Here is a 23,662-nt window from a genome sequence, read left to right on the forward strand (position 1 = left end):
ACTTATTCTCAGTAAGTGTGCCGTTTATCGTTACAGCATCATTTGGAGCATCAGATCTACCTGCTTCTATTGTGTGGAACATATTTGGGAGTATTGGAATCAGCTCTTGTTTGAATTTCTGGTAGAATTCTGCTCTGAAGCCATGTGGGCCTGGGCTTTTTTAGGTTGAGAGACTTTGATGATTGCTTCTATTTTATTAAGGGTTAGAGGTCTGTTTAGATTCTTTATCTGTTCTTGATTTACTTTTGGCATGTCATATCTATCCAGAAAATTGTCCATTTCCTTTAACTTTTCAAATTTTGTGGAGTACATGTTTACAATGTATGCCCTGATGATTCTTTGGATTTCCTCAAAGTCCATTGTTATGTTCCCCTTTTCATTTCTGATTTTGTTAATTATCATGCTCTCTCTGTGTCTATCTTGTTAATTTTCTCAAATAACCAACTTTTTGTTTCATTGATAATTTGATAATTTCCTCGCATCTACTCTTCCTGGGTGAGATTGCTTCTTTTGTTATAGAGCATTCAGTTGTGTTATTAATTCTTTAGTGTGACTGTTCTCCAGTTTCTTCATGTGGGCACTTAGTGTGATGAACTTTCTTCTCAGCATTTCTTTCAGATTTACCCATAAGTTTGGATATTTTGTGTCTTCATTCTGATTGAATTCCATGAAGTCTTTAATTTCTTTTTTTATTTCTTCCTTTACCCAGGGATGGTGCAATTGTGCATTTTTCAATTTCCACAAGTTTGTAGGTTTTTTGCAATTTGTGTTATTGTTGAATTCTAATTTTAATGCATGGCTTGTCTGATAAGATACAGGGGGTTTTTCTAATTTCTTTTGGATCTGTGGAGGTTTGCTATGTTTCCTATTATGTGGTCGATTTTAGAGAAGGTTCTATGTGGCGCCGAGTAAAATGTATATCACTCTGTGTTTGTGAAATATTCTATAGATGTCAGTTAAACCCAATTGGGTTATAACTTCTATTAATTCTTGTTTCTTTGTTAAGTTTCTGTCTCGTGGTCCTGCCTAACTGGGTGAGCAGACTGTTGAAGTTTCCTAACACTAGTGTGTGAGAATTTATGTGTGATTTCAGCTTTACTAATGTTTCTTTCATGAATGTGGGTGCCTTTGTAGTTGGGAAATAGATGTTCAAAATTGAGACTTCATCTTGATGGACTTTTTCTTTGATGAATATGAAATGTCCTTCTTTGTATGTTTTGAATGATTTTAATTTGACGTCTCATTTGTTAGATATTATGATTGCTATACCAGCTTTTTTCTTGGGTCTGTTTGATTGGAAATTTTTTCCCAACCTTTTACTTTAAGGTAACATCTGTCTTTGTCATTGGGGTGTGTTTCTTGTATGCAGGAGAAGGATGGGGTCTGTTCTTGTTTCCATTCTGCTAGTCTGTGACTTTTATAGGCAAGTTGAGACCATTGACCTTGAGGGATTTTAATGACCATTGATTGATGATTCTTTTTTGTGCTTGATTTATTGGTAGTGGTGTTATTTTGTGTAGGTTCTCCTCCCTTTTTCTTTTGGTGTTTGGTAAAATGGGATTATCTATTGCCTGTGTCTTTGTGAGTGTAATTACCGTCCTTGGGTCTAGGTTTTCCTTCCAGCACTTTCTGTAGAGCTGGATTCATGGATATGTATTGTTTAAATCTGGCTTTGTCATGAAATATTTTGTTTTCTTCATCTATGGTAATTGAAAGTTTTGCTGGATATAGTCTTCTGGACTGGCATCCTTGTTTCCTTAGTGTTTGTAGGACATCTGTCCACGATCTTCTGGCTTTCATCATTTCCTTTGAGAAATCGGGTGTAATTTGGTCTGCCTTTATATGTTACTTCGCATTTTTCTTTAGCTGCTCTTAATATTTTCTCTTTATTCTGTAGGTTTCATGTTTTGATTATTATATGGCAAGATGACTTCTTTTTTCTGGTCCAGCCAATTTGGTAAGATTCTTGTATTTCCATAGGCATATCCTTCTTTAGATTAGGGAAGTTTTCTTCTATGATTCTGTTGAATATGTTTTCTGTACCTTTGAGCTGTATTTCTTCGCTTTCTTCTATACCTATTATTCTCAGGTTTGGCTTCTTCACGGTGTCCCATTTTTGCTGGATATTTTGTTTTAGGGATTTGTTGGTTTTGAAATTATCTTTGGTTGATGACTGTATATCCTCTATTCTCTCTTCTGTCTTTTGTATTATATTGGTGATACTTTCATCTATAGTCCCTGATCATTTACCCGGCTTTTCTATTTCCAGCATCCCCTCATTCTGTGTTTTCTTTATTGTTTCTATTTCAGCTTTCAATCCTTCAACTTTTTGAGTTGCTTCCTTCATTTGTTTGGTTGTTTTCTTGGTACTCTTTAGATTATTTAATAGATTTGTTTGTTTATTGAATTTTTGATTCATCTTTTCCTCCATTTATTTTTTTTTTGTTTTTTCTTCTATTTCTTTAAGGGATTTCCTTGTTTCCTCTTTGAGGGTCTCTGTCATATTCATAAAATAATTTTTGAGTTCTGTCTCTTCTGCTTCATCTATGTTGTGCTTTTCAGGTCTTGCTGGCATTGGGTATCTAGATTCTTTAGGAGTAATGTTGTTCTTTCTATTACTGAGTGAGCTCTTATTATAACTTGTTCCCATCTCTTCTTTGGGTGGGTGCAGGTAGCGTCTTTCTGTTTCCACTCATCTCCTTCTTTCCTGAAGCTGAATTTGGGGACACTGGAGGGTGGGGTCTGAAAGGACTGATGCCTTTCCTGTTTGGGCAGGTCCTCTGTATGCTGGGAGCAGGCCCATCAGAAAAATAAGGGAGTGGGTGATGGGCAGCAGTGTGGTGGTCTCAGGGGGTCCCCAAGCTTCCTGAGGCTGGAGACTGGTGTGGGGATTGGAGGAGGGGTTGGGGAAGGGCTGAAGGGGCAAGGAGGGGATGGAGAGGGAGCTGGGTTTCACATGTGAAGCAAACTTGTTTCTAATTTGAATTAAATAAATTATTTAAAAATAATCTTATTTTATATACCTATCCTAGTTTTCTCTTCCTCCTGACATCTACATTCAATTTACTTTAATTACTAATTGATGTCTGCTTAATGAAATAAAATGGATTCAGGGAATCAAATCCAGTAAATATACATATATCTCACATTGGTGAGGTCATAAATAAGAAAAAGCATCTGAAGAAGTGAACTAGAGTATTTATGAGGAAGGCTAGAACTAATTAATCAAAGTGTGCTTGAGCAGTTTCAGCAAAAATCTTTGGAGACACTTTAGTGTTTTTGAAAAATGTGAGAAGCAAAAATATTTTCTTGTGTGTGATTCCACTTTTGTCTTCGTAGGTAACTTTGAGGTGAGGCTTCTAATATTTAGTGAATTTCTATTCATTAGTTTTCACCCATGATCAAGACACGTTTGTAGAAATTCTGAGCTTCATTTGAAGATCTTAAACTTGCATAAATATCACTTTTTTAAATGTAGTGCTACATCATTTTTCTTTAATTTAATTTAGAAACATGTGAATCCCAGTTCCTTCTTCCTCCCCTCCTAACTCAACCCCATCTAATACCCACCAACCCTCAGCCAGTCCTCACTTCATTGCCCAGTGAGGGAGAGGACCTCAATGGGGTATATCCAAAGTCTTTCATTTCATCTGGGGCAGGTCTTAGACCCTTCCACACTGAGGTTTAGAGGATGTGGAGAAAGGGGAACTCTCCTTTACTGCTGGTATGAGTGATAACTCATACAGCCACTTTGAAAATCAGAATGGCGATTCTTCAGGAAAATGGGAATCAGTCTACCACAAGACCCACTATGATCATAGCAGCATTATTTGTAATAGCCAGAACCTGGATGCAATCTAGATGCCCCTCAACTGGCGTGGACAGAGAAAAATGGTACATTTACACAATGGAGTATTACTCAGCAGAAAAAAAGGGATCTTGAAATTTGCAAGAAAATGGTGGCACTAGAAGAAACCATCCTGAGTGAGCTGTAGAATTTTTGAATGTATGACTAAGACTGATGTTGGTAAGGCAGGGTCCAATGATCAAGCTTACAACTAACTTTTAAAATCCCTTTAAAGACTCTCTTTTCCCTCTTGGGAATCTTTGGAAATTAATAGACATCCTCTGCTAGCTACATGTGACTATATGATACTGCAATATTTTATTAAGAATCTTCTTTTAAATTAAAGTCCATTCACAGGATAGATAACGTAATGCATACTAACTTCATTCTTCTTTCTTTTTCTCTATTCTACCTAATGATCACAATGCTACTTGTTTGAAATATGGGTAATACTTTAAAAAGAGCACAGTTTGATGTTTTAATCTCCATACTCACAAATTCTAAGAACATTTTCAATATTTAATAACTTAAATACTCAATATTTAATACTTGTAACTCTTTGGGAGGGAGCTTACTTATAAGTTGTAAAATAAAAGTTGTAATTTACAAATGCTGTGATTAATTTCTTGTATTGTTTATCTAAAAGAGTTTCGGTAATATCTTCCTTCTGACCAAGAATAGGATATTGGGTACTGTTAGTCACAGAAGCACAAATCGTAACTTATGGTTATTTTAACTATCTATTGTAATTCTACATGTTCTGACATGCATAAAAATGTATTCATAAAAACCAAAACATGCAACAAATGGATGACAAGACAAAGCTAAAATTGCAAGAAACAATTCAAGCAGTGCAAGGGTTGAAAACTAAAATAGAGACAATAAAAAAACACAATCTGAAGGAAGGCTGGAAATAGAAAGCTGGACAAATGGTAAGGTACTACAGATGCAAACATAACCAACAGAATACAAGAGATGGAAGCGAGTATCTCAGGTGTGGTGGATAAACTAGGAGAAATTGGTTCATAGAACAAAGAAAATCTTAAGTCCAACAAATCCCTAACACAAAACATGAAGGAAATATGGAACACCAAGAAAAGACCAGACCTAATAATAATAGGTATAGAAGGTGAAGAAAACCATCTGAAACGGGCAGAAAATATATGCAACAAAATGATAGAAGAAAAATTTCCCAAACTAAAGAAAGACATGCAAATGAAGGCACAAGAAGCATACAGAACACTAATTAGAGAGGACCACAAAAGGAAGTCCCCTTGACACATAATAATAAAGACCTCAAATATACAGAATAAAGAAAGAATTATAAGACAAGCTAGGGAAAAAGGTCAAGTAACATATAAAGGCAAGCCTATCATTATTACTCCAGATTTCTCCAAGGAAACTCTGAAAGCCAGAACAGATAAGCAATTTAAATAGACCTATAACCCCTATGGAAATAGAAGAAGTCATCAAAAGTCTCCCAACCAAAAAAAGCCCAGGTCCAGGTCGCCTCAGTGCAGAATTCTACCAGAAATTCAAAGAACACCTTATACCAATTCTTCTTAAAGTATTCCACACAATAGAAGCAGAAAGGTCTTTGCCAAACTCTTTATATGAGGCTTCGATAACCTTGATACCCAAGCCACACACAGACACAACTGAGGAAGAGAACTTCAGACCGATATGCTTCATGAACATTGATGCAATAATACTCAGTAAAATACTGGTAAATCAGATCCAAGAACACATCAAAACAATCATTCACCATGATCAAGTAGGTTTCAAACCAGGGATGCAGGTATGGTCCAACATATGAAAATCCATCAATGTAATCCACCATATAAATAAGATGAGAAACAAAAAATCACATGATCATCTCACTAGATGCAGAAAAAACCTTTGAGAAAATACAACACCCCTTCATGATAAAGGTCTTGGAGAGATCTTGGATAAAATGAACATACCTAAACATAGTGGGAGATATATACAGCAAATCAACAGCAACATCAAACTAAATGGACAGACGCTCAATGGGATGCTGCTGAAATCAGGAAGAAGACAAGGCTGTACACTCTCTCCATACCTTCTCAATATAGTACTTGAAGTTCTAGCTAGAGCTATATGAAAACAAAAGGAGATTAACAGGATACAAATTGGAAAGGAGGTTAAGCTTTCACTATTTGCAGATGATATATTAGTTTACATAAGTGATCCAAAACACTGTACCAGGGAACTCCTACAATTGATAAATACTTTCAGCAGAGTGGAAGGATACAAAATCAACTCAAGAAAATCAGTAGGCCTACGATATACAGAAGATAAAAAGGCTGAGAATGAAATCAGAGAAACTCACCCTTTACGGTTGTCACAAACAACACTAAATACCGTGGGGTGATTCTAACTAAACAAGTGAAAGACCTGTATATCACGATCTGTGAGTATTTAAGAAATTGAAGAAGACATCAGAAAATGGAAGGATCTCCCATACTCTGGAATAGGTAGGATCAATGTAGTAAAAATGGCAATCATGGCAAAGGCAGTCTGAGGATTCAGTGCAATCCCAGTTAAAATAACAGCAAAATTCTTAACGGACCTGGAAAGAACAATAATAAAATTGTATGGAGGGACTAAAGAACCAAAATGTCCATAACAACCTTGCTCAACAAAGCAACATCTGGAGGCATCACCATCTCTAACTTCAAGCTCTATTATAGAGCTACAGTCCTTAGGACAGCTTGGAATTGGCACAAACGTGGAGAGGTGGACCAATGGAATCAAATTGAACACCCTGATATTAAGCCATACATGTATGAACATCTGATCGACAAAGAAGCTAAAAATATACAATTGAAAGGAGAAGGCATCTTCAGCAGATCGTTTTGGCATGAGTGGATGCTGGCAGTAGAAGAATGTGGATAGATCCATGTCTATCACCAAGCACAAGGCTTGGGTCCAAATGGATCAAAGACATAAATCCAGCCACACTAAATGCCTTTGAAGAGAAGATTGGTAGTACTCTTGAAAGAAATGGTATAGGAGACATCATCCTGAACATAACACCAGTAGCACAGCCAGTGAGGTCAACAATTAATAAATGGGACCTCCTGAAACCGATAAGCTTCTGTGAGGCAAAAGACACAGTCAGCAAGACAAAAAGGCATCCTGCAGAATGGGAAAAGATACTCACTAACCCCACATCTGACAGAGGGCTGATCTCCAAAATTTGAAAGAACTCAAGAAGCAAGTCTCCAAAACACCAAAGCATCCAATAAAAAGTGGGCTACTGAACTAAATAGAGAATACTTAATAGAGGAGTTTAAATTGCTCAGAGGCAGTTGAGAAAGTGCTCAACACCCTTAGCCATCTGGGAAATGCAAATCAAAACAACTCTGAGATACCATCTTACTCATGTCAGAATGGCTAAAATGAAAAACACCAATGACAATTTATGCTGGAGTGATTGTGATGAACATGAAACACCCCTACATTGCTGGTGGGAGTGCCAACTTGTACAGTCACTTTGGAAATCAGTATGGAGATTCCTCAGAAATATGGGAATAAACCTGCCACAAGACCCAGCATCTCCAATCTTAGGCAAATATCCAAAAGATTCACATTCATGCAACAAGGACAGCTATTCCACTATGTTCATAGCAGCATTATTTATAACACAGAGAACTTGGAAGCAACCTAGATGCCACTCAACAAAAGAGTGGATAGAGAAAATGTGGTAAATTTACACAATGGAGTACTATTCAGCAGAAGAAAACAATGGAATCCTGAAATTTGCAGACAAATGGATGGCACTAGAAGAAACCATCCTCAGTGAGGTAATCCAGTCTCAAAAAGACAAACATGGCATGTACACCCTCATATATAGATTTTAGACATAGTTCTGGGTAGTGCCATCCTACAATACCATGACCAGAGTATCTGGGAAACAGAACTTTCATTCACTGGCTGATGGAAGCAGAAATAGACTTCCACAGCTAAACACTGAGGTGAACTCAAGGAATCCAGTGACAGAGAGGGAGGACTGATGAGCAATGGTGTTAAGACTGGGCTGGTTCATCCCTAGAAACAGCTAACCTGACAAAGGTAGCTCTTGAATCCCAGAGTGATGGCTGGAAATTCAGCCTGGGACTGATCAAGACTCCCTGAATGTGCGTGTGAGTGAGGAGGCCTAGGCAATCTATTGGGCCTTGGGTCGTTGATCAGTAATTATCCCTGGCATACCTGGAATTTGTGTGCCCATCCAACAATGAGAGATGCTGTCTCATCAAGGACTCTTGGCAGAGGGTCTAGGCCCTGCCCTGGATGAAATGCCAGACTATGGACACTCTCCATGGAAGGCCTCACCCTCCCTGGGGAAATGAGGGTATTTTGGGGGCTTGGTGGGAGGGTATGTGAGGATGGGAGGGATAGTGGGAGTGACCTTGGATTGACATGTGAAGCAACCTTGTTTCTAATTTAAATTTAACTTTAAAAATGTGTTTATAATGCAAAGCTCCATGCACTAATACAGGAAGTTTCATCATAAGCTTTATATTATTTGATAAATTCATGTTTTTAATAAGGAACACAAGAGTTTGTGACATAATCTGTCTTTGCTTAGTCATCATAATTATGCAAAATGGTTTTCTTAAGTTTTCATTTCATACAGAAACATTTTAGTGCCCCTCCCATCTCTATCCAAGTGATGCCAAGAGATTTCAAAAGGAAATCAGGATCTTACCACTCATTCTCAGACAAATTATCATTGAAAAATGCTTAGTTACTATTAGTACCTCCTTTGGGTTTTAACCATCAGGCACATCAAATTCTTATGTACTAGTTTCTACTGGACACTCAGCACATGAAAATCCTCTTTAGCCTACACAATACTTCTTTATATCAAGGATTCCAGATGACATGAATATACAAGGAATGTGAGGAGAGGAACTGAGATCAGAGTGTTGCCTGACCAGACTAGGAGCATCAAATCAGGACAGATGATGGTTGAATGTGTGATCTCTATAGATTCTCATTCTTGAATGAGTTATTTTTCATTGTTATATTGAATATGACACATATTTCTGCAAACATTTGCTATTCACTAAAAATTGGTAATTAAAGAAATCATTTTAGCTTCTTCCATTGTACCAGCAATGTGGTGAGGTTACATTTCTGGGCTATTGAGTTATTGCTTCGAGTTAAAGTAGAGTTTCAAGTAGCAAAGAATCTTTTATAGACCAAAAAAGAGACTGAGTAAGGAAGGGGTAGAGAAGGAAGGAGATGGAGGGAATTGAAGAATGGTACAGGAAAGGAAGCATGGGAGGATTGAAAGAAAAAGGGAGGAATAGAGAAGAAAAACCTGAAGGTCTCAATGGTAATAAGAAATTAAGTTTAGTCATGATTTACTCCAATGCATAAGACAGAGGCGTGCATTTTTTTTTTTTTTTTGGTTTTTACAAGACAGGTTTCTCTGCATTGTTTTGGAGGCTATTGGTCCAGCCCAGCCTTGAACTCACAGAGATCCACCTGCCTCTGCCTCCCGAGTGCTGGGATTAAAGGCGTGTGCCACCACTGCCCGGCGAGGCGTGCATTTTCTAATGGTCATTTGTGAACATATAATGTGCTAGGGCTGTCAAGAACTGTACTATGAATCTACTGGAATCATATTCTTTTAGGGGGCAGAAATGTGGTCTTGATTTAATAATTTTAGGTAAAATTGTGAATAAGTCCCAAAACCTGGAGGCAAATAGAAATTGTCACATCTTTGCATCTAAGGACACCACTAGCTCCAGCAAACACTAGATGTCAGCTTGGCAGTCACAGTAGCATGAGGGAGTAGAGGACATGTCAGCCTAAAAGAAAGCAAGCTGTAATCATTACTCAAAGGCCTACAGTTAACTATAATGTATATCGATGAACATATCAATAAATAAGAAAAATAATTTAAGACATTTGCATAAGCAATGTTTTAGTTTGGGCTATCCCAGCAGAAATGCTTAAACCTCAGAAGCCATTGTATGATGGTCTTATTTAAGGACAGGATTCTCAAGCATGAGGTCATGTAAAGGGAAGTTTGTGAGTGGATAGTCATGTATGCTTTGAGCAGTGGAAATAATGTACGAGGTCTACGTGAGTATATTTTCATGTGCATGAAGTTGTGTTCCTGCACTGGTTAAGCTACATTATTGAGAGGACAGGTGCTGTCATCTTACTGCTAAGGAGATAATACACTCAGGGTAGTAATGAATGTTACTGACTGGTAGATGTTACAGCTCACACTGCCCTGCTGATGGAAGCAGATGCACAGCCACGGAAGGTGTTTAAATTAGATTCAGGTAAGCAGTAATGTCACTCTGGATTCTCAGAATTAGTTGTTTATATTGTAGTCCAAATTCTTTCCTTTTAACTTCTCTAATTTATCTTATAAAAGAATAATGATACTCCTACATGCCATAATTTGGGATTCAATATAATTTTATATAGTAGACTATTTTTAATATGTGTTACATTTGTTTATGCTGTAGAACATTAGTTTATTGATGCAAAAATGTGATGCATTGTTTTATGTTGCATTTGTTAAATTCAGTGAAGCTGTGTTTACTTTTCCTGTGTAAAGCACCTTAGTGCTCTAATAAAGAGATTAATGAGACAATATGTTGGCAATAAAGGATAGGCAAAGGCTGACAGGCAGACAGATTAAATAGGTGAAATTTGGAAGGATAGAAAGGAGGAGGAGGAAGGAGAAGAAGACACCAGGGACCAGCCACACAGACACAGAGCAAGCCAAAGTGAAAGAAGCAAAAAAGGTTTACAAAAATAGAGAAAGATAAAACACCAGAGGCAAAAGATAGATGGAATGTTTTAAATTAGTAAAAGCTTGATAGAGCCTGGTGGTGGAGGTGCATGCCTCTAATTACATCACATGGGAGGCAGAGGGAGGCAGATCTCTGTGAGGCGAAGACAACCTCCAAAACCAGAAACACTGTCTTGAAAAACCAAGAAAAGACAGAAAAAGGAAAAGAGGAAAAACCTGGCTAGTAAAAAGTCAAGATAAGGCTAGACATTTGTAAGAAAGAAAATTCCTTTTTGTGTGATTTATTTGGGTGCTGGGTGTCATAATCCCAAAAGAGGCAAAGATAAATACTGCAGAGTGAAAACATTGAACTACAATTTTATATTTAGAATTCTAGAGAGTAAATTCCTATAGAGTAAATGTTCAAAAATAACAGATATATAGGAGAAGGAAAATCAGGTTATAAATATGTCACTGGGAGTGTATCAAAGTAAGCATGATGTGGTTAAGAAGAAAGTCTCATGGAAGGCAGTTCTTACTGTCCTGTTCCATAACTACTGCCAAGTGGGTGCTCATCGTACAGGTGGTGTTCTGACATTGATGCACATGTAGTTTGAAATATAAAAGTCAAGAAATATCTCCTAGGAGATTTCCCTTTCCGCCACTGTGTAAGTGGATGTATATTAACCAGGCAGAAAGCCTCCTTCGGTATGTGGCTCTGATACTTGATCCATATGTACTCTGAGGGTCCTCATTTGAAAAAGTAATGACTGTCCATTAAACAGGAAAATGTCTCCATGACAGATATGGGATGCAATTGTATCTCATTAACACAAATCTAGTGTACCTTTTACTGTTGTCATGTAATATTTTCTCTGAGTAGTAACCCTACAAAAGTATGAAAATAAACTGTAGGAAAAATGCTAGAAATGTGGATAGTCCAGACACAGAATCAGACAAAGAATACAAAATTTTGAAAGCAGGAAGTAACCAAACAGTCATATTGGAAAGAAACATTTGAAGGGGAAAAAAGACTAAATGATGTCAAGAAATGTGAAAATCTTAGGCTCACTAATAATGAATATAGGTCATTATGATAGAAACATCGTACAGAAACCTCCCAAGGGAGAAGTGTAGATTGGTCTGGTCTCAGGGTTTCAAGGAATTTAAGTCCAGCACAGAGAGGAAGGCACTGCAGTAAGAGCTGGGGCATGAGACTGTGTCTCTTCACTCCATGGAGATCTGAAGTAGAGGTCAATCAGAACATGGGCTGGGATATTGAAGTTGGGTTGTCAGGAAAATCACATGTCCTACAAACCTGCTACTTTTCTAAATGAAAAAGTGCGATTAATATATGAAAACTAATTTTCTTGATGTGTTGTAAATATTTTCCTATAAAATTACCACTGGAAGATGTGTCATAGACTATCCAAATTGGAATTCAGTAAAGAAAAGAGAAGGAGCAGTTTAAGTAAGGCTGAGAGTTTCAGGTGTGGTGGGACACACAAACACACACACATACACACACAAGATTATAGATACATAAACACATAAATATTCTCAGCACCTAGGGAGAGGGGGCAACAAAGATGATGGAGATATTTTAGACTAAAACAAAAATAAAATAAAGAGAAAATGAAAATTCTAAATCATATAGGCAATTAGGCAAAAACCAGATTATTTTTGGCTCTTCTAAGATGAGAACATAATAAAACCAGAGCTTTAACGCAAGGGGAAAATAAAGTACAAAAATAAGGTAAGGTGAGGCCACTGAATTCCTTAGTGTGATGAATCTCATCCAGGGATGCGTGGTCAAAATGAAGATCTGGATCACAAGAGGAAGACTGTCTGGGAAACCTCTAAACTAAACAGTTCTATATATCTGCCTCCCTGAAAATGAGGCATGGCTGGTCCTCCAGATTCCACTGTATTCATGGATCAGTTTTTCTCTACATTGCTGGTCATTCTGGTTCCATGAGCTATCTGAATCCATCTACTCTTTCTGGCTGGTCCTCCTGGCTACATCAGCTGACAGTATCCATCTTCTTTGCATGTTATGTCCAGGATTGCCCCTCTGGTTCCAACAGCATCTGGTTCGTGACCTTTATACAAAGAAAAGTGTCTGTAATGCTTTGGCCTTCTTGCTTTGGTCCACTATTTTTTACTTCCTCCCTCCCCTTTTTTTCTTCCGTGTTCCCTTCCTTCTTTCCTCTCTTCATTCTTCTTTTTTGTGTAATAATTTCAGACATATAATAAAATTTAGAAATTATTCCTACTTGCCTCTCTCATTCTTCTCCCTCTTGCTGAAACCATCATCCATTTCTGCTGTCATGCCTTTTCTAATATATAACTTGGAAAGTTAAGTTCTAGTTTCTTGTCTAAGTGTTTGCAGGATGGCATATACTGGGAAAAGGGCAATTTGTAAGGGCTGCACCATTAAAACAAACATCACCCATTCCTGAGCAACCATTAACAGCCAATTATGCCTCATGTAGGAGTAGGCCTAGGGGTCCTGTATCATCCACAATGAATGTTGACAAGGTCAGTCCTGAACAGGTCTTGTGTAGGTCACATTTGCTATGTCATAATCAAAAATGTGTGTTGTTGCTGCTGGCATTCTCCACAGTCTCAGCTCTTATGTATGTCCTGACAACCTTCTAAATTGTTTTCTGAATCTCAGAAGTTTGAGATAGCCATCCCATTTAGGGTACAATTCGCTAACAGCACTGGTTTTTGGCGGTTTTTTGTTTGTTTGTTTATTTGTTTGTTTTGGTCAGTGATTGGCTTCTGCATCACTCACCACTTGCTGGTTTCTTTTTATACTATCAGTATATTGTGATTCAAATGAATCGCTTTCTACTGATTTGGCCATGGGTTTGTGACAACAGTGAGAAATGTAAGCAACAAGCTTACGTTCCTTCAACCAAGAAACTCCTAGTCAAGCTGTTATTAAACAAGATTCTCAGACAATGTCCACTGAGAAGTATCAAAGTCAAGTTGTCAGTTGTGAGCCTGGAAGTGAGAAAATAAATCTACTATCATTATACCTTATTATTTATTCTTGTGCCCCTTAATCACCATATAATTTGGTTCCAATAAGCAAGTGCTGGTGACAAAGTCATGTCAAATACAGACCTGAATTTTCCAAAACACATACTTTAAATGCAGTGGAGAAACGGTGACTCAGGAAGTTTGGTTTATTAATTCTTTCACTGCAACATCATGAAAAATTTACTGTTGGCATAGTTTTACACATATGCAAATGTGTGCAACTACTTATATCAAGAGAAGGAGATGAACACATCAGAACTTTGAGGTCAATCTGGGTTACATGGTGAGACTATATCACAACAAATATAAAGAAAATTCTTACTACCGACAACAAAGCCACAGGTAATTCAAATATTTTGGCATGTTTTCAGATAAATTTCCTAATAAATCTAGTCTCAGAAATATTGAGTAAATACTCCTCCTACTGAGCAACATACTCCACTCTGTCTTTTATTCTACTCAATACTAAAATATACAATATGATATATTCTAAGATCACAGTGAATATCCTATCAACATAAAAGAGTAGAAATAAGATAACAAAGCAACATATTAGAATCCTATTGTCACATAATTTGGCAAAGCTGAAACATCAGCAGATAAAACCCCAACCGATTAAATATATTACTGCAATGTCACAGAAATTATATTTCCAATATTGTATATTTTAACAGAATTATAGAGCCTTAGCATTTTTTTTTCATTGATATAGAATTCAGGAGCTTCAATATAACCTAGAAATCAATCTTTATAGTCACAATGAAATCCTTTTGAATTTTTATGAAAATAAGACTTTTATAGGAGCTTCACATAGCTATATAATATGAGAGTAAAAGCACAAATTGAGTTTGCAAAATGCAATCTAGCTTATTATGAACTTGAGACAGAGAAAAGTGGTCTAAGTAAGAATCCTTCCATAATGATCTGTCTTTTTGTGTACAATGAAGGATCCTAAGGAAAGTCACATTCAATGTGACAATCATTATACAAATATTAGTATAAAATAATTAAATAATTAAAATAATATTTACTGAGTATAAGTGATTCATTAATGAGATGAATGTCCATTATCCTGAAGGATTTTTATTCTTATTATATAGATGTGTGTATATGCAGTTCCCCCGTTGGCCAGAAAAGGTGTGGAATTTCCTGGAGCTGGAGTCATTGGTAGTCGGGAGTTACCATGTTGGTGCTGAGAACTGAACCCAGGTCTTCTACAAGAGACACAACTGGTTTAACAACTGAGAAATAACTTTAGCCCAATACAGAATGGCGTTTTCTGCTTTTATCTGATTCATATTCTCTCTCTCATAAGTGTTGATAATGAATATTTTTGAAGAAACATTAAACTTCTTAATGTAAAACTAGAGTGTGACTACTTATAAAACAGGAATGCACAAATGGAGAATGTTACCTTACTTATAGTTTTAGTCACGGGTTTCAAATCAGGTTCTCAGCCTTTCACACCAATGGTTAACCTAGTTTTTCCACTGTAAAATAGAACAGCTGAGGTTCACATTTATTAGTGTAATCAGATAAATGTGTGAAGCCTAAGGTGAATGAGCAGTGCCATTTTCTTTCTTTTTTTGGTCATTTTGAAAAAATATATTTTAAATTATAACAATCTCATTTTACATACCATTATTAGTCCCCTCACTCCCATTCTCACTTGGTACCCACTGACCCTGCCTTCCCACCCCTATCCACTCCCAGGGAGGGTGAAGTGTCCTTAAGGGATCATCAACATCTGTCACATCATTTGGGACAGCACTTAGGCATTCCTCTATGTGTCTATGCTGAGAGAGTGTCCCATCATAGGCAATGCGCTTCCAAAGCCCATTTGTGCACTAGGAATAAATTCTGGATACATTGCCAGTGGTGCTATAGACTGCCCAGGACTCCCAACTGATACCCACATTCAGGAGGCCTTGTTGGGTCTTATGCTGGTGCCTCAGCTGTCAGCCTGGGGTCTGTTAACTTCCACTTGCTCAGGTCAGCTGTGTCTGTGGGTTTTCCGTGCATGGTCTTGCCCTTTCTACAACTGGATTCCAGGAGTTCTGCTCAGTGCTTAGCTGTGATTCTCTGCTTCTAAACGCATCAGCTACTGGATGAAGGCTCTAGAATGGCATTTAAGATAGTCACCAATCTCATTATAGAGGAAGGTCTCTTAAGGCAGCCTCTCCTCTTTTGCTTAGATTCTTAGTTGGGGTCATCCTTATGGATCTCCGAATACTTCCCTAGTGCAAGATTTCTCTTTAAACCTATAATGGCTCACATTATTTAGGTATCTCTCTTCTTGCTCTCCTACTCTATTCTTCCCCCAACACAATCTTCCTGATTCCTCATGTTCTCCTCCTCCCTTCTTCCCTCTTCTTTCTCTTACCTCCCTCTAATCTTCCTCATGCTCCCAATTTGCTCAGGGGCATGTGATTTTCACTGCATAGTTGTTAAAATGCTTACAATTAGGGTAAGTATTAATACTTAATGTAACACTATTTTGTAAATGTGAATAATCAAATCTCACTTGAACTAATGTAAAGTTGAGAGTGCACCAGGCTGAAGAGAATAATGAGCATGGATAGATCTCATCTAGACACATCTTGAAGTTCTACATATGTTCCACATCCATTGCTCAATCCAGAGGACTTCTGCTTTCTGCTCATGATTTCCTACAAGGAACTCCAATGTCATTTTCATTAATTGAGATCTGAGAAACAATGATCTCCCAATACATAACAAATGTAGATATGGGCCTTGGGGAATATTAAAGACTGATAATAGTAAATTTTATGATATAGTATCTACTGTTATAACACCTAATCACCCAGAGGTTATTCCCAATTTAAAGATGAAAACACAACTGCCCAGCGGATAACTAAACTTGCTGAAGTTGTAGTCTCTAAATACTGAGGGTAAGCATTCTTGCTCAGAAATCACGAAGGAATCTTTCTTTACTTGTGCCCATTAATGAATTAACCAACTGATTTGTGTCTATGAATTAATATTGGCTAAATCCTACAAATGTGACTTAGAGTTTGAGCACTCTCAATCTATGTTAACTAGCAATAGCAAACCTAATTTTGCTTTCTTCCTCTGTGCTGCAAATGCAATCAGACTTTCCAACCCACAGATGCATACAAATTCAAACAAGAAACAGGTAGAGTTGGAGCAAAATATTATTGCATAATTACCTTCTCATTTGAAGAAATCATTCACACATTATGTAGTTATTATTCAATAAGTGGTGTGTTAATTCCTTAGTGCTAATTGTATGATCTCCAATTATGCAAATTGTGTTAGAAGAGGAGATACACTAAAAAAGAGTGAATTATGAATATTTGAATTGTGACAACCTTTCACAATAGTCAAACAATTAAAACTTAAAGTAATATGAAATTAAAGTACAGATTTATATGCACAATACAAACTTGCCAAATATATCGGTTTGTAATTCAGATGAATGGGAAGATAACTGGGCTAATATTTGGCAACATTCCATTTAGAAAGCTCTTCCAAATATATGAATATAAAATACAAAAAACTGCTTATTAAGTCACTAAAATTTTCATACGTCATAGGAATAATTTAAAAAGAAAAGAACAATCACATATATCCCATATGAGTGTAATATTTACAATTCTAAATAATATAACTGATGATTTACTGAAAGATTTCATGTAGGCAAATATTGCATTATCAGACATTTGAACAGAAAACAAAATTGGTCCAGATTATTGTATATCTGGGTGATGGAAACAAATTTGCTTTCCCTTAGGGATAGATATGGTAAATGGATTTAAGCATAAATAGTTTATCAAGCAGCTGGTCATCGTGAAGGGGAAACCAGGGGCCACCATTCATGTTCAAATCTTTTCTGACAATGAGTTTCTACAATTCAATGGAAGGAATCTTTATCAAATTTGAAATCCCAACATGTTCTTAGATATAATATTATACCTTCTTGACATAAATTACGTGATCCCTTTGTCTTATTCCTTTTTGTACAGTGTATATAATCTGTAAATGATTTCTAATATGAGAAAATTTAAAAATTTGTGTTTTGTACTTTTCTTTCTCAGGTAATACACTTCCCCTTTTCGTGTCAAAGCTTCCATATAATCAGTTTTAACTAAGAAAAGTCATTAGTTAAAGAGTTTCTAGCTACAGGTCACATTAGAAATGTAGGAGGCTAAAACAAGAAACAGAAATGTATATTCATAACTTAGAATTGCAATTCATGTAGGATACACCTTTGATGAATTTTCTCTCCTGACTCAAGCAAGCATCTCCTCACACAAACCTATACCCTCAATGTACAGTTATGAACTGCAAATACTGTCACATACCAAAACACACATAAGACTATGTTTCTTTTGTATTGTGGAGACTGAACTATGGGTTTTTTTCCAGGATGTTCCAATAATCACATTTCCCAACTTGTGCATTGTTCCAGAAAGTTCTTACTCACATGGTAGAAACAGTCATCTCACCTTGTAAGTAAAATGAATTTTTTGGGTTCATACATCTAGACTCAGGATGTATCCTGTAGAGCTCTTGCCATTATGTGTCACAATCTTCCGTTTTATACATGCTTTTTCCTAACTGCTAAACCTGCAATAAAAAGGTAAGTTCATCTGGGCGCTGTGAATGAGCACATTGTGTGGTACATAAATACAAGTGAACATACATAACAGATATAATATGACAAAGTTTAACATACATACAAATATATACACCACCCTACATTCACTCACATATACACAAAACACACACACACAGACACACACAACCACACACACAAAACACACACACTCTCACTTAGGTGTGTGTGTGCTTTAGTTTACTCATCGCAAATCCTTGATGGTCACCCTGCTGTTTTGAAAGGTGACATGACTGCAGTCCTGCAATTGGAGAACAGGAAATGTGGTCAAGGCTTGAAAAACTGTTGGGAAACAACTTACACTTTTTATATTACAGCAAAAGAGAGCCTCATATGTCCCAGGTTAAAACACTTAGGCTTAGGATAACCAGGAGGATCCTGAAATTATCCTTCTGCTTCTGTCTCTCAGTTGCTCAATTTTAACCAAAGTCTAGCATGGCTGATTTCAGCAGAGCTGAGAAATAACTCCAGGTCCTAGCAATCAAAATAGAAACACTCTCTCAAATGAGCCACATCCCACGTATTAAGTCTCTGATTCAAGATGCTCCAAGAAGGCAGATATTTCTCAGCCTAGAGGTGAAATCCTGATGTCATTAGAAGCAATGTCAAAAGATCTGTCACAAAAGACAACCATGGTATGTACTGACACACATATGGATTTTAGACATGGATCAGGGGAGTGTCAGCCTACAATCCCACTGCCAGAGAGTTTGGGTAACAGAACCTTCAACCAATGACTGATGGAAACAGAGACAAATACCCACAGCTAAACATTGAGCTGAACTCAAAAAACTCTTTGACAGAGAGGGAGGAATGAAAATCATAGTGTTGAAGCCTGGGCTTCTTTAAGCCATAGAAAGAGCTGACCTGAACAAGGGGGAGCTCTTGAACTCCAGACTGCTCCCTGGGAATCCAGCATGGGACTGATCCAGACCCCCTGAATGTGGGTGCCAGTGAGGGGGCCAAGGCAATCGATGGGGCTTGGGTAATAGATCAATATTTATCCCTGGCTAGAAAATCAATTTTGGATGCCCATCACAAAATGAGAGATGCTCTCCTAGCCTGGACTCTTCAGGGAGGTCCAATGCCCTGCCCTAGAAGAAATGACAGATTATGGATACCCCCCAGTTGGGCCTCAACCTCCCTGGGAAAGGAGTGGGGATTAAGGGATGGGGGAGGGGGGTTTTGTGGGAGGGCATTTGAGGAGGGGAGGGAGAGGGAGGGGAGCTGGGATTGACATGTGAAGCAAACTTTTTAAAGCATCCCTTTAAAAATAAAGATACATAAATTAGAAATATAATTAAAAAATATCTGGCACCCAAGACTTAACCTAGTTCTCCTCATGGTCAGAGTCAGTGTCTCCCCATGGTGCCCTCTATTTTCCATACTCCAATGAGATATAGTTCCTTATTAAAAGAGTACAGAAAGTTCAGTGTAGATTTAGAGTCATTATTCGAATCAGATGGCAAAGGTGACCTAATAGGCCTTTAGGGGATGCTCACTTGGCATACACGTTCAGGGATTTATCAGTCTGAAACTCTTTTTACGTAACATCAGATGGCCTCAGATTGGTAATCTCTTGCTGCAACTGAACAAGAGCTGATGATGTATGTGTGTTCCACCATGGCCAGATACAGAAGAAGATTTTACAATTGGGAAACAGGGAACTGGTGTTCCAGATAATTTGTTTGAAAGTGTGCAGTATCTTTCAATATCTTAGTATATAAGCATTACACATATCCCAATTTAGTGTTATGTGTTTTTGAACACATCTGCTAGAAAGTCCTTGCTGACATCAAGTGAAAACACTGGTTTGACCCATGAGACCACACAGTGGGCGCTGGAGAATGCTGCTGTGCTTAACAACACCCACTGCTCTTGCAGGGAAGTAGGCAGTGCACAATTGCTTGACTCCAGATCTAGTGCATCTGAAGAGCTCTTGTAACAGACAGGCACTAAAGTCACGTGTGCAAATCCAGAGACACAGAATTAAAATAAAAACAGGGTCTAATTTAAAAAGACCACATAATGAAATTGCATAAATAAACATAATGAAATATAAATGCGTATACATGTTTGTAAAAAGACAGTTGTAATGTCATTAGGACTCAATTTCCTGTTAGGATCAGGAGTATGATGTAAACTCTTTACAAACGCTCATACACATTTATTATACTTAAACATACGGACACAGAGTTCTAACTCTTGGTATTAGCACACTGATCCCAAGATCTCAGTTTTCCTTGAATCTGTTTGACTGTATCCCTGCTTCTTAACAGAAATTTTACGGGACAGGGTTCTTTTCTTCACACAATTGTACTAAGTTTTATCTGAATTAAACTGAATAGAAAAGTCTAGGCTGATTGAAGTAAAGTGGTAGAATGTCATTGATCTGATACTGATCTTAAGCCCTGAGGTCTGATCATGCCAAGTGTATTATCACAGATACAACATTGGAGAAAAAATCATCTCCCTAGGCACGTGAGAACCCTGCTTTTGAATCAATACTCTGGGATGAATATGCTTAATTTACCTATTTACTTGGAACTTTCTTTGGCATCCACATCACCAACTTATGTTTAGTAGCTGACAATGATGAAGAACAAATTAACATGTAATAAATCTTGAATAAGCTAAAGGAGTCCATGATTTGTCAGTTACTTCTTTTCACCATGTTCCTAGGGATGTATCTAGGACATCATACCTACTAAGCACACCCTCTGTCCCTGAGTCCACCCTAGTCCTTCTTCCCTTCTCCACTCAACAGTCTGGAAAGTGCATAGTATTAGTATCTCCAGACATCAGGAAAAGGGGTAGGATTGTCAGCATTCTCAAACAAAACAAATGAAATTGTTTCAAATATAAGACACATATATCCACTTTCAACTCCTTCCTAGCTCAATGGTTAGAATGGATTTCTAGGAAGGTGTGCGATGATGACAAACATCCATGAAGGTGAAAAAGGATGATAAAGCTTTTCGGGTCTATGTACTGGCTGGGAACATCGGCTCGATTTCTTGTTCACAGATACGTACACAGAATATAGCTGAGTCCTGATTATGGGGATGGAAACCCCTCTGGGAGCAGATTGATATTTCATTCAATCCAAAAGGTGTCAGTGTAAAAATTCCAGTTCTGAAATGAGAAAAGGCAACATCACAGTCAATCAGATATCCCTCACGTCTTCTTTCTCTCTCTACCCTACACCTTTCTCTCCTCCTTTCTCCTCTTTTCCCTTTCTTTACTTCCTCTCTTTTCCTCTCCTATGATCTCTCTCCTTTATCTTTCACTTCTCAATACCTTTCCCCTCCTCTCCCCCGTCTCTCCTGTTCTCTGCACAATTCTTCCTCCCTCATAAATGATGTGGAAGTCCTCCTTCTATTCTTAGTGATCACTGTCATTGTTTGTGTTAGAACTTGTCTTCTTTGTCATAGTTCCAATCCACCTCCCACCTGCTCTCTTATTTCTTCTACTCCTCTTCCTCTCTTTGGCCTCCTCATCATCCCTCTCCTTCTTCTTACCCCTTTATGTATATGTCTCTTTCTGTCTTTCTCTCTCTTGATCTCTTTCAACTAGAATGACTTCATGAAACAAAGGAACTCAATAATAGAAATGAGAAGGAAGATGTTATGTCTATTCAGGCCAAACATTGTGAGGATCAAGCGGGGGTTGTGCTAAAACATGAGATTACTAGTCCCCGTGGGACACTTTCTAGGCTACAAATTTTATTCCAAGGAAAGCAGGATGATGTGTTGCTTTCCTAACACTAGTTCTGCTGAAGAATTCACACTAACAAGACATTGGGAATGATACAGGATGACACTCTTATGAAGTGTCTGTTATGGTCTTTTTCAACCTCTGGTTTTTGAGGACAGCAACTGTTTTGAATAAGAATGTGCTCCTTAAAGGAATGCTTCTAGAGCAATCACTTAAGACCCTCTGGATATTACTTAGTATTTAAAGTGTTCTCAGCCATATAGGATTTTGCACTTGTACCTTCCAGGCTTGATTCAGACATACTCACTGCTTATATTTGGGTGAGCAGACCACTGCAATTGATTCTGGCAGCATCATCTGGTAGGAAAAATGTGTGTGTACATCCACACTCGACAAGAAGGCTGTCTGGGTTGGATGCGTCTAAGGAGACAAAAGAATTCAAGTATTCCCAGTGAGACACATGTCTGAACCAAAGGAAGAGGTCCCTAGGATTTTCAACAATTGGCTCCTACCATGATTACCCACATCAAGCCAGGAAACACTTTAGAAGTCTAGGTAAAGAAGTAAGAGTTATTTATCTCTTTGTCTTCTGAATCCATAAACATCTGAAGAAGCCAAGGTCTGAAAAGCTACTACTTATGTGGTTCTTCACCAAGGATAAGGTCCTTTATTCATCTATGCCTAGTTATACCTGATGTAGCCATTCCAAGTTTTGTCCTTCAGCTTCTAACCTGCCTCTGCCTCCCTCCTGCCAATAGCAGACCATGACTCTGTCTGTACCAAGAGTTCCCAGGACTACTTCGAACATCAGTTCAACCTTCTCTCTGGGTCTTGCCTTCAATCCTGCCTGTGAGACCTGTGTGGTTCTCCCTATGTGAAGAGGAGCCCCGTCTGCTCTTATTTTGTGGTACAGTACATGCATATGTCACATTATTTTGTGCCTAGTTCCTTTACTTCCCTCATTCACTGGCTCACCAGGTGTAAACGGACATCAGACAACTAATGCCAGAGTGAGGATGAATCTTGCAGGTGTTAAGGCAAGGAAGCCAAAAGTAAAAGACAACTATCTTGTGTTTTCTAGGAACAAGCAGTACTTAAATATTGGTAGCATGAGGGGAGGCGTACTTAAGAGATGAACTCTAATGAAATCAAGGAAGAGATGTTTGCAACAAGAGGGGGTCAATTTCAGAAAAAGGATGTCGGAAATCTGGACCAGCCCCTTGGAAGATTCCTATTTCCTTCTCTAAGTGTTGTATGCACATGAAGTTGCCTTAAGAGCCATTAAACTACACTGTTCAAATATGTATATGTACAAGCAAGCCATGTTTAAAATATAAACTATTTATAAAAGGAATGACAGTCAAAATAAGGCAAAATCAAGGAAACAAACCCAACTAGACAAAAGCTTTAATCAATCCATTTCCCAGGTCCTGTGCATTTGAGGACTATGTTGACCCAGTTTTATAAGGAGTGGTCTCCAAAGCAGGCAGCTGTGCACACAGCCTGTGGCCCTGTTCTGTCCCCAAGGAAACTACTGTGTCGTGGATGAAGAGGCACGGGGAAGAGGCACGGGGAACCGGCACCTGTGCTGAACTTGCAG

The 23,662-nt window shown here is 37.9% G+C and overlaps 1 long non-coding RNA gene across 7 annotated transcripts; it reads right to left on the minus strand.

Moving 5' to 3' along the window:
- Positions 1-13,552: 13,552 nt before the first annotated feature.
- On the minus strand, positions 13,553-23,385 carry LOC121136719. 7 transcript variants are annotated; one of them, XR_005873798.1, is made up of 7 exons: positions 22,370-23,381; positions 21,381-21,480; positions 18,176-18,586; positions 16,877-16,998; positions 16,210-16,354; positions 14,717-15,802; positions 13,553-13,646 (listed from the first exon to the last, which is right to left on the minus strand). It is a non-coding gene; the product is annotated as an uncharacterized LOC121136719 (long non-coding RNA). The 7 variants fall into 7 exon arrangements; XR_005873801.1 differs by lacking the exon at positions 13,553-13,646 and having other exon boundaries at positions 13,676-14,899; positions 15,100-15,802; positions 22,370-23,385; XR_005873800.1 differs by lacking the exon at positions 13,553-13,646 and having other exon boundaries at positions 13,676-15,175; positions 15,602-15,802; positions 22,370-23,371.
- Positions 23,386-23,662: the final 277 nt, after the last annotated feature.

This window comes from Mesocricetus auratus, unplaced genomic scaffold, assembly GCF_017639785.1.
Source record: "Mesocricetus auratus isolate SY011 unplaced genomic scaffold, BCM_Maur_2.0 Super-Scaffold_100676, whole genome shotgun sequence".
Lineage (NCBI taxonomy): Eukaryota > Metazoa > Chordata > Mammalia > Rodentia > Cricetidae > Mesocricetus > Mesocricetus auratus.